This window comes from Schistocerca cancellata, chromosome 11 (assembly GCF_023864275.1).
Source record: "Schistocerca cancellata isolate TAMUIC-IGC-003103 chromosome 11, iqSchCanc2.1, whole genome shotgun sequence".
Taxonomy (NCBI): Eukaryota; Metazoa; Arthropoda; class Insecta; order Orthoptera; family Acrididae; genus Schistocerca; species Schistocerca cancellata.
The window spans coordinates 168,082,783-168,093,898 of NC_064636.1; the positions used below are offsets into that span (position 1 = coordinate 168,082,783).

The 11,116-nt window shown below is 49.2% G+C and overlaps 1 protein-coding gene across 2 annotated transcripts in view; it reads left to right on the forward strand.

The window, feature by feature from the left end:
* The window catches only part of LOC126108522 (secernin-2), a 114,567-nt gene that overhangs the window by 90,450 nt on the left and 13,001 nt on the right, over window positions 1-11,116 (forward strand). The window lies entirely within an intron of this gene.

An 11,116-nucleotide genomic window follows, 5' to 3' on the forward strand; every position in this document is an offset into this window, starting at 1 on the left:
TACTGGTGCCTTTATCCTGGCCTTTGAAGGGGATACCCTCCCCGAGAAAGTTAAGATTATGGTTTATCGATGTGATGTGAAGCCATACATCCCCCCTCCTATGAGGTGTTTTACGTGCTTGCGTTTTGGCCACATGTCTTCCCGCTGTTCACAGGCCCCTCACTGTGGTGACTGTGGACGTCCACTCCGTGAGGGGAGTCCCTGTGTTCCCCCTCCTGTGTGTGTAAATTGTCATGGTAGTCATTCTCCACATTCACCAGATTGCCCAGTATATAAGAAGGAAAACAAGATACAGGAGTATAAGTCCCTCGATCTTTTAACCTACACAGAGGCCCGTAAGAAATATGCACGACTCCACCCTGTGTCCGTGACATCTAGTTACGCCTTGGTTACATCTTCGCCCCTTCCTCCCCCTTCCTTACCCCCATCCCGGACCCCTCTCCTCCCCCCCTCCCCTGCGGCTCCCACACCTTCTCCTCTGAGCGCTGCTCCCCCTCCCCAGCCGGAGAAGTGTCTCACTCCTTCGGCGTCTGCCGGTCAAGGGCACCTCTCCCGGGATGCCCCTTCTCGGCACCTTCCGGGCCAAAGGTCTGCTGCCGCGCGACGACCACGAGAGCCGCGGTCTGTCGGCCCCCAGGTCGCCCGGTCTCTTTCTGTTCCTGATCTTGCTGCAGCTGGCTCCTTCATGCACACAGCCGTCCTCGATCGCAGCCTGAACGGAAGAAGAAACATAAGTCCCGGGACAAAGAGCCTCTGGTGTCACCGGAGGTCCCTTCCCCGACTTCACAACTGGATTCTGACCTGTCGTTCATGGATGCCTCCCCCTCCTTTTCGGTGACGGGTGGGGACCCGGCGGTATGACTGGATTTGAAGTTTTCAGTCCCCGTTTAAACCATTGTTCTGTGGTTCTCCAATGGAATTGTAATGGATACTATCACCACCTTCCGGAATTGAAATCCCTTCTTTCGTCCTACTCTGTAGCTTGTGTGGTTCTCCACGAATCTCATTTTACTGATGCTCACTCACCGACCCTCCGTGGTTTCCATGTTTTCTGTCGAAATAGGGTCGGACCCCTGCGGGCTTCTGGTGGCGTTTGTACGTTGGTCCGTACAGACATTGCTAGCACGTGGATTCCTCTTCAAACTACATTGGAAGCGGTTGCTGTTAGGGTCCACTTCGATTCTGCAATCACAGTATGCAATCTTTATCTCCCTCCTGACAGAACTCTTACACCTGCTACCTTAACCGCCCTTCTTCAGCAACTCCCTCCTCCCTTCCTCCTCCTCGGGGATTTTAATGCTCATCATCCTTTGTGGGGCAGTGCCTTTCCATCTAGACGAGGTCTTCTCATAGACCAGTTTATTGCAGACCACGACCTGTGCCTTCTTAATGATGGCTCCCCTACTCATTTCAGTGCCGGTCATGGTACCTTTTCTGCCATCGATCTTTCTCTTTCTTCTCCCTCTCTCCTCCCTTCATTAGACTGGTCGCCACACTACGACCTTTGTGATAGTGACCATTTCCCGTTGATTATCACGCTCCCTTCCCGCTCCCTGATGGACAGGTTACCTCGTTGGTCTTTCCACCGCGCCGATTGCCCTCTATACACTGCACAGGTCGAGTTTTCTCCCTCTTTGTCGGGTTGTATTGATGACCTCCTACGTGACGTGTCTGACGCGATTGTTCGCGCTGCTACCCTTGCTGTCCCGCGCTCATCTGGACAATTTCGTCGTCGGCAAGTCCCGTGGTGGAGTACGGCCATTGCCATTGCCATTGCCATCCGTGATCGTCGTCGAGCTTTGCAACACTTTGAGGCACCCATCTGTAGCCAGCCTTTCTACCTTTAAGCGCCTTCGCGCTAAAGCCCGTTATTTAATCAAACAGAGCAAGCGGTTATGTTGGGAACGATTCGTTTCTTCCCTCGGTTCTACTGTCCCTCTGTCATGGGTATGGGCTACATTTCGCTCTCTCCAAGGTTGCCATCAGCAGTCCACCCTCCCAGGCCTTCACCTCCCAGATGGCATTTGTACGGACCCATTAGTTCTTGCAGAACATCTAGCGACCCATTTTGCAGTGGCATCAGCGTCAGCCTCCTATCCAGCTGCTTTCCTTCATCAAAAACAGCGGGCTGAAGCTTCCACCTTACGTTTCACCCCTTGTGAGGCCTATGACACGGCCTGGCGCCATCACATCTTACTTACCCTTCATCAGTGGGGTCTTCGGGGCCCACTCCCGATTTTTATCCGCCAGTTCCTGATCCATCGGTCATTCAGAGTCCGAGTTGGTACTGCTTTTAGTTCTCCACGGACGCAGGAGACGGGCATCCCACAGGGTTATGTCTTGAGTGTCCTCCTTTTCCTCATTGCTATCGATGGACTTGTGGCCTCTGTCGGTCCCTTGGTCGCCCCTGCCCTGTATGTGGATGATTTCTGCATTTGGGTTAGTTCCTCCTCGATTGCATCTGCAGAACGGCAGCTCCAGGGAGCTATACGGCGTACCTCTGCATGGACCCTCTCACACGGGTTTCAATTCTCTCCTTTAAAATCGCGAGTGGTCCACTTCTGTCACCGTACTACGATCCACCCTGATCCAGAGCTCTATCTCGCTGCACAACGATTGCCTGTGGTCCCACAGTTTCGTTTCCTGGGTCTTCTTTTCGACAACAAGCTCACTTGGCTGCCCCATATCAGACTCCTGAAGGTAGGATTTTTCCGTAAACTCAATGTCCTTCGCTTCCTTGCCCACTCCTCTTGGGGTGTGGACCATTCCCTCCTCCTCCGTCTTTATCGTGCTCTAGTTCTGTCTCGCTTGGACTATGGTTGTCAAGTATATGGTTCGGCTGCTCCTTCCACACTGCACGTGCTGGATCCAGTCCACCATCGTGGTATCCGTTTGGCCACCGGTGCCTTCCCTACTAGCCCTGTTGATAGTCTCCTGGTTGAAGCTGGGATCCCCCCCCCCCCCCTTTCTGTTCGGCGGTCCCAGCTTCTGGTGTCTTATGCACTCACTATCCGTTCCTCTGCCACTCATCCTTCCTATTCTATCCTGTTCCCAGACCATGGATGTCGCCCACCCGACTCCCGCCCTCGGGCGGGTTTACCGGTTGGGCTGCGCCTTGCGTCTCTTTGCCGTGATTTTCAGCTTCCTTCTTTGTCCTGTCTTCCTCACTCCCTCCCCTCTACCCCTCCTTGGTTAGTTCCTCGGCCTCGAATTTGGATGGATCTCCGGAGATGTCCGAAAGATCCCATCCCCTGGTGGTGTTCCGTTCCTTTCTCCGCCAAATTTTATGGGAGTTTCGGGATGCTGTTGTTTTCTACACTGATGGCTCTAAATCTGCTGATCATGTGGGGTATGCCTTCACGTCCTCTGTCGGAACGGAAAATCATGTGCTGCCACCTACATGTGGGGTGTTTACTGCGGCAATTTCCCAGGCCCTTACCTTTATTAAACAGTCCCAACACAACCGCGTTTTGTTATGTACGGACTCGATGAGTGGCCTTCTTGCTATTGACCGGTGTTTTTCACGCCATCCCTCGGTCTCTGCCATCCGTGACCATCTCGCTGATGTTCACCGTGCTGCTTGTTCTATTGACTTCCTTTGGGTCCCTGGCCATGTGGGTATCCCGGGTATTGAGCTCGCTGATCGTTTGGCTGGGGGAGCAGTCACTTACCCCCCGTTTTCTGTAACCCCCCTGCAGCGGATTTACGGCTTCACATCAAATCCCACTTTGCACAGTCGTGGGCCGCTTCTTGGGAGGCTACTCCACTGTCTAATAAACTTCGTGCAATTAAGGTGACGCCAGGCCCGTGGCGTTTTTCCTTTCGCCTCTCCCGCAAGGACTCGACCACACTGTGTCGTCTCCGCATTGGCCATACCGGGCTGACCCATGGTTTTCTTTTGCATGATGAGCTACCACCACTTTGTGGTTGTGGAGCCTTCCAGTCAGTAGCTCACATTTTGGTTGAATGCCCCCTTCTTTTGGCTCTGCATGCTAAGTATAGGCTCCCCCACACTTTACTTTTGATGTTGGCTGACAATTCCCGGATGGTCTCTCTGGTTCTCGGTTTTCTCCGGGAAAGTGGTTTTTATTCTCAGTTTTAAGGTTTTTAATCTCTCTCTGGTGTTGGGGCAGGGCGGTGAGTGTTTGGGTGTCTCCCACTGTAAGCAGTGTTCGGAGATTCCAGATTCCCCTCCCTGACCGAAATCATCTTTCCCTTTTACTCTGTCTTTACCTTTTTTTTTTTAAGGCTTGGTTAGTCTTTCTATTCCTATACGTACTTTCTACATTCTAGCAGTTGTACCTTTTACGTCACAGGTGGTCTTGCCTCATTTTGTTTTTTACCAATGACGACATGACTGCCCTTTTACGTCCGTTTTATTTTTCTGACTTTACTGAGATGTCTCATTAGCAGAATGGAGCCTATTTGAAACAAGGGACTGATGACCTTGCTGTTTGGTCCCTTAAACCTCAAACAACCAACCAACCAGCCCTCTAGGAAACCTGGTTCCCAGCAATGTTGACCCCTGCCCATCGGCTTTAGGGGGTATTACAGGAACCGTAGTGACTATAATCATGTGTCAGGTGGAGTTGCGTTTATGTCTTAAACTCAGACCGTAGTGAAACTGTGCCCCTTCAAACCTCTCTTGAAACTGTGGCTGACAGAATGACGACACAGGAAATACATGTCTGCAGTGTACATCTTCCTCCAGATGGTGCAGTACCCCTGAGTGTATTAGCTGCACTGATTGAGCAACTCCCTAAACCTTACCTACTTCTGGGAGATTTTAATGCCCATAACCCTAGTAGAAATCCTTGGGTAACAGAAGAAATATTGAATTTAATTGATGAAAGGAGAAAATATAAAAATGCAGTAAATGAAGCAGGCAAAAAGGAATACAAACGTCTCAAAAATGAGATCGACAGGAAGTGCAAAATGGCTAAGCAGGGATGGCTAGAGGAAAAATGTAAGGATGTAGAGGCTTATCTCACTAGAGGTAAGATAGATACTGCCTACAGGAAAATTAGAGAGACCTTTGGAGAAAAGAGAACCACTTGTATGAATATCAAGAGCTCAGATGGAAACCCAGTTCTAAGCAAAGAAGGGAAAGCAGAAAGGTGGAAGGAGTATATAGAGGGTCTATACAAGGGCGATGTACTTGAGGACAATATTATGGAAATGGAAGAGGATGTAGATGAAGATGAAATGGGAGATATGATACTGCGTGAAGAGTTTGACAGAGCACTGAAAGACCTGAGCCGAAACAAGGCCCCATGAGCAGACAACATTCCATTAGAACTACTGACGGCCTTGGGAGAGCCAGTCCTGACAAAATCTACCATCTGGTGAGCGAGATGTATGAGACAGGCGAAGTACCCTCAGACTTCAAGAAGAATATAATAATTCCAATCCCAAAGAAAGCAGGTGTTGACAGATGTGAAAATTACCGAACTATCAGTTTAATAAGTCACTGCTGCAAAATACTAACACGAATTCTTTACAGACGAATGGAAAAACTGGTAGAAGCCGACATCGGGGAAGATCAGTTTGGATTTCGTAGAAATATTGGAACACGTGAGGCAATACTGACTTTACGACTTATCTTAGAAGAAAGATTAAGGAAAGGCAAACCTATGTTTCTAGCATTTGTAGACTTAGAGAAAGCTTTTGACAATGTTGACTGGAATACTCTCTTCCAAATTCTGAAGGTGGCAGGGGTAAAATACAGGGAGCGAAAGGCTATTTACAATTTGTATAGAAAGCAGATGGCAGTTACAAGAGTTGCGGGGCATGAAAGGGAAGCAGTGATTGGGAAGGGAGTGAGACAGGGTTGTAGCCTCTCCCTGATGTTATTCAATCTGTATATTGAGCAAGCAGTAAAGGAAACAAAAGAAAAATTCGGAGTAGGTATTAAAATCCATGGAGAAGAAATAAAAACTTTGAGGTTCCCGATGACATAGAAATTCTGTCAGAGACAGCAAAGGACTTGGAGGAGCAGTCGAACGGAATGGACAGCGTCTTGAAATGAGGATATAAGATGAACATCAACAAAAGCAAAATGAGGATAATGGAATGTAGTCGAATTAAGTCGGGTGATGCTGAGGGAATTAGATTAGGAAATGAGACACTTAAAGAAGTAAAGGAGTTTTGCTATTTGGGGAGTAAAATAACTGATGATGGTCGAAGTAGAGAGGATATAAAATGTAGTCTGGCAATAGCAAGGAAAGAGTTTCTGAAGAAGAGAAATTTGTTAACATAGAGTATAGATTTAAGTGTCAGGAAGTCATTTCTGAAAGCATTTGTATGGAGTGTAGCCATGTATGGAAGTGAAATATGGACAATAAATAGTTTGGACAAGAAGAGAATAGAAGCTTTTGAAATGTGGTGCTACAGAAGAATGCTGAAGATTAGATGGGTAGATCACATAACTAATGAGGAGGTATTGAATAGAATTGGGGAGAAGAGGAGTTTGTGGCACAACTTGATGAGAAGGAGGGACTGGTTGGTAGAACATGTTCTGAGGCATCAAGGGATCACAAATTTAGCATTAGAGGGCAACGTGGAGGGTAAAAATTGTAGAGGGAGACCAAGAGATGAATACACTAAGCAGATTCAGAAGGATGTAGGTTGCAGTAGGTACTGGGAGATGAAGAAGCTTGCACAGGATAGAGTAGCATGGAGAGCTGCATCAAACCAGTCTCAGGACTGAGGACCACAACAACAACAACAACAACAACAACAAAAAACCTCTTCTGGAGTGGTACCATCCTTACTGGCCGAGGCAGAGATGTTGAAACTTTACTGTCACAATTTGATCTCTGCCTCTTAAATACTGGGGCCGCCACACATTTCAGTGCGGCTCATGGTAGTTACTCGGCCATTGATTAATCAATTTGCAGCCCAGGACTTCGCCCATCTATCCACTGGAGAGCACGTGAGGACTTGTGTGGTAGTGACCACTTCCCCATCTTCCTGTCACTGCTCCAGCATCAGGCACACGGATATCTGCCCAGATGGGTTTTGAACGAGGCGGACTGGGGAACTTTCTCCTCTGCTGTCACCATCACCGCTGAATCTCCTTCACACGCTAACATCGATGTAATGGTTGAGCAGGTGACTAGCACAGTTGTTTCTGTGGCAGAAAACGTGATCCCCCGCTATTTAGAGTGCCCGAGGCGTAAGGCAGTCCCTCGGTGGTTGCCGGAAGTCGTCGAAGCAATTGAGGAGCATCGGCGTGCTCTACAGAGGCATAAGTGGCACCCTTCCCTGGAGCACCTCGTAGCCTTCAAACTGCTCCAGTCCTGTGTTCGCCACCTTATCAAACAATGGAAGAAAGAGTGTCGGGAGAGATGTCTCCACCTTTGGGTGCCACACGGCACTGACGCAAACGCGATTACTGAGCACTTTGCTCGACCCTCTGCGTTGGAGAATTACCTCTCAGCTTTTCGCACACTCTAACGACGACTGGAAGGGAATGTCCTCTCATTCACTGCACGCTGCAGTGTGTCCTATAATGCCCCATTTACAGAGTGGGAGCTGCTCAGTGCCCTTGCATATTGCCCCACACAGCTCCTGGGCCTGATCGCATCCACAGCCAGATGATCAAACATCTCTCATCTGACTACAAGCGACATCTTCTCGTTATCTTCAACCGGCTCTCGTGCAATGGTGTCTTTCCGTCGCAAAGGCGGGAGAGCACCATCATTCCGGTGCTCAAACCCGGTAAAAACCCGCTCGATGTGGATTGCAATCGGCCTATTAGGCTCACCTACATTCTTTGTAAGCTGCTGGAACGTACGGTATGTCGGTGGTGGGGTCGGGTCGGGTCGGGTCGGGTCGGGTCCTGGAGTCACGTGGCTTTCTGGCTCCACGTCAGGGCGGCTTCTGCCAGGGTTGCTCTACCAATGATAATCTTGTGTCCATAGGGTTTGCCATCCGAACAGCCTTTTCCAGACGGCAACACCTGGTTGCCGTCTTTTTTGGCTTAAGTAAAGCATGTGACACGACTTGGCGACATCATATCCTTGCCACATTGTACGAGTGGGGTCTTTGGGGACCACTCCAGATTTTTATCCAAAACTTCCTGTCGCTCCGTACTTTCCGTGTCCAAGTTGGTGACTCCCATAGTTCCATCCATATCGAGGAGAATGGTGTCCTGCAGGACTCTGTATTCAGTGTCTCTCTATTTTTAGTGGCCATTAACAGTCTAGCAGCAACTTTCGGGCCCTCCGTCTCACCTTCTCTGTATACAGACTACTCCAGCATTTCGTACTGCTGCCCCAGTATTGTTGTTGCCGAGCGGTGTCTCCAGCGAGCCACCCACAAGGCACAGTCACGGGCTCTAGCCCACGGCTTCCAGTTTTCAGCCACAAAGTCGTGTCTCGTGCTCTTCTGTTGGCGTCGTACCGTTTATCTGAAACCCGCACTTTACCTTAATGACGATCCACTCACTGTAGTGGAGACTTATCAATTCTTAGGACTGGTTTTCAATGCTCAATTGACTCGGCTCCCTATCTTTCTCATCTTAAGCAGAAGTGCTGGCTGCACCTCAATGCCCCTCCGTTGCCTGAGCAACACTAATTGGGGGTGCAGATCGCTGTACGCTGCTACAGCTCTACAGAGCCCTCGTGCAATCCCAAAGTGTCTGTGGGAGTGTGGTTTACGGTTCAGCAGCGCCTTCAGTATTGCATTTACTCGACCGTGTGCACCACTGTGGGGTTCGATTAGTGACGGGGGCTTTTAGGACGAATCCGGTGACCGGTGTACTGGTGGAGGCTGGTGTCCCTCCACTGCAGATCAGACGTGCACAACTGCTCACCAGTTATGCAGCACACCTTCATACTTCCCCTGAGCATCCAAATTACCGTCGTGTTTTCCCACCCGCAGCAGTCGATCTCCCGCGTCGGCGGCCCAGATCGGGGCTAACGATTGTGGTTCGCGTGTCGTCCCTTCTCTTCGAACTGGTCTCCTTCCCTTTACCACCTCTACTTGCGGTCCATTCACCTATGCCGCCACGGTGTACACCTCGGCTGCAGATTCGTCTGGATCTTTTGCACGGCCCGAAGTACTCGATTAACCCCGCTGCTCTCCGCTGTCACTTCCTCTCGATTCTTGACGTGTTCCGGGCTCTGAAGCGGTTTACACCGACAGCTCGATGGCTGACGGTTGCGTAGGCTTCGCGTATGTTCGTGGAGGACATATTGAGCAGCACTCCTTGACAGTTGGCTGCACTGTTTGCACTGCAGGGCTGGCGGCCATAGCTCGTGTTCTCGAGTACATCCGCTCGTGCCCTGGCAAGTCATTTCTCCTGTGTACTGACTCACTGAGCAGCCTACAAGCTATCGACCAGTGCTACCTTCGCCACCCTCTGGTAGTGTACATTCGGGAGTCCATCTGTGCCCTGGAACAGTCCCTCCGTTCCGTGGTGTTTGTGTGGACCCCGGGACACGTCGGACTCCCCGGCAACAAACTTGCCGACAGGCTGGCCAAAAAGGTGACACGGCAACTGCTTCTGGAGATAGGCATCTCCGAAGCTGATCTGTGATCTGTCTTACACCGCAGTGTTTTCCGGCTGTGGGAGACGGAATGGCATAACGGCACGCACAACAAACTGTGTGTCGTTAAGGAGACAATGAATGTGTGGAACTCTTCCGTGTGGGCCTTTCGCAGGGAATCGGTTGTCCTCTGCCGGATCCACATTGGCCACACGTGGCTAACGCAGGGTTACCTACTCCTTCGCGAGGACCCATCTCGGTGTCGCTGTGGCTCCCAAATGACAGTCGTCCACCTCTTGCTGGACTGCCCACTTCTAGCCCCTCTGCGGCAGACTTTTAACTTTCCCATCACCCTGTCTTCGGTGTTGGGCGACAGTGCCTCCACAGCAGCTTTAGTTTCAAGATTTATCCGTGGGAGTAGGTTTTATACTTCTATGTAGGTTTTAGCGCACGTCCTTTGTCCCTCAGTGTCCTCCACCCTAGTGCTTTTAGGGTGGAGCACTAGGGTGGAGGTTTTAAGGTGCTGCAATGTGGCTGTCTTTCTATTTTTATTCTCATGGTTGGCCAGCCACTGTAATCTTTCGTGTTTTACTCCCTTCTGTTTCTAGCGTTTCTGTTTTCTTGTCCTCTTTTGTTCCATTTAGTGTTTGTTGCCTTCCCTTCGTTCTTGTGGCTTTTCCATTCTTTCCATTTTTTGTTATATATTTCGTCTGTTTTATTCTCACACTTGTGGCATTGTTTTATTAGAAACAAGGGACCGATGACCTCGTAGTTTGGTCCCTTCTCCTGCCTTTAATCCAAGCGACCGACCGTATGAATCTGCTAACCAATAAACAGTTACGCATCATACTGTTGTGGACTGTTATGGACATAGAAGAAATAATTCAAAGATTGTCTAGGAGACATCACAGTCTGCACAATGCAATCTGTGGTGTGTTAGGGAACAAGGTTACTGAACTGTTTATTTTGCGTGATAATTACATTATCTTTGCATACATTGGTACATAAGTGTCCACAGTATGTGGCGTGGAGATCCAGTGTTGAAGTTCACATGTAAATATTCTGAAGTGTCTTATCATAACTTTTTTTTTGTAACAAACGTGGAATTTGTACCTTGTAATTCTGTAAAACATGGTGCACTGTGTAGGCGAGTAGTAATATGTACCGTTACAAATTGCAACAAGAGTATGCAAATACTCCCAAAAGTCCCTCACGCCAGCACAATCAACCGAGAAAACCACCGTGCAATGGTGAGAAAACAGTGGGGATGGGAGAGGAACATAATTGCAGCTGTGGAGCCAAGAGAACAGTCTATTCAGACTGTATAGGGGTGGAAGAAAAGGGGAGGAATTGGGGGGGAGGGGATAGTTTGAACAAGTGGGCACCCAAGGTGCCAGGAGGGGGAGGGGGGAGGAGATTTGTGATATTTGTGATTTATACGTCTGTTGTTTATTGCACTATTTGTGCTTGAAAATGTCCTAAGGCCGAAATCTGGGTTGTATAACAATAAAGTAAAAAGCATCGTGAAAAAATTATCAGTATCACTTTTGTTTTCTCGAATAACTTGAATACTGCACCCTCCAGTCAAAACATGTCACAGTACAAGATTAAATTTCTTACAA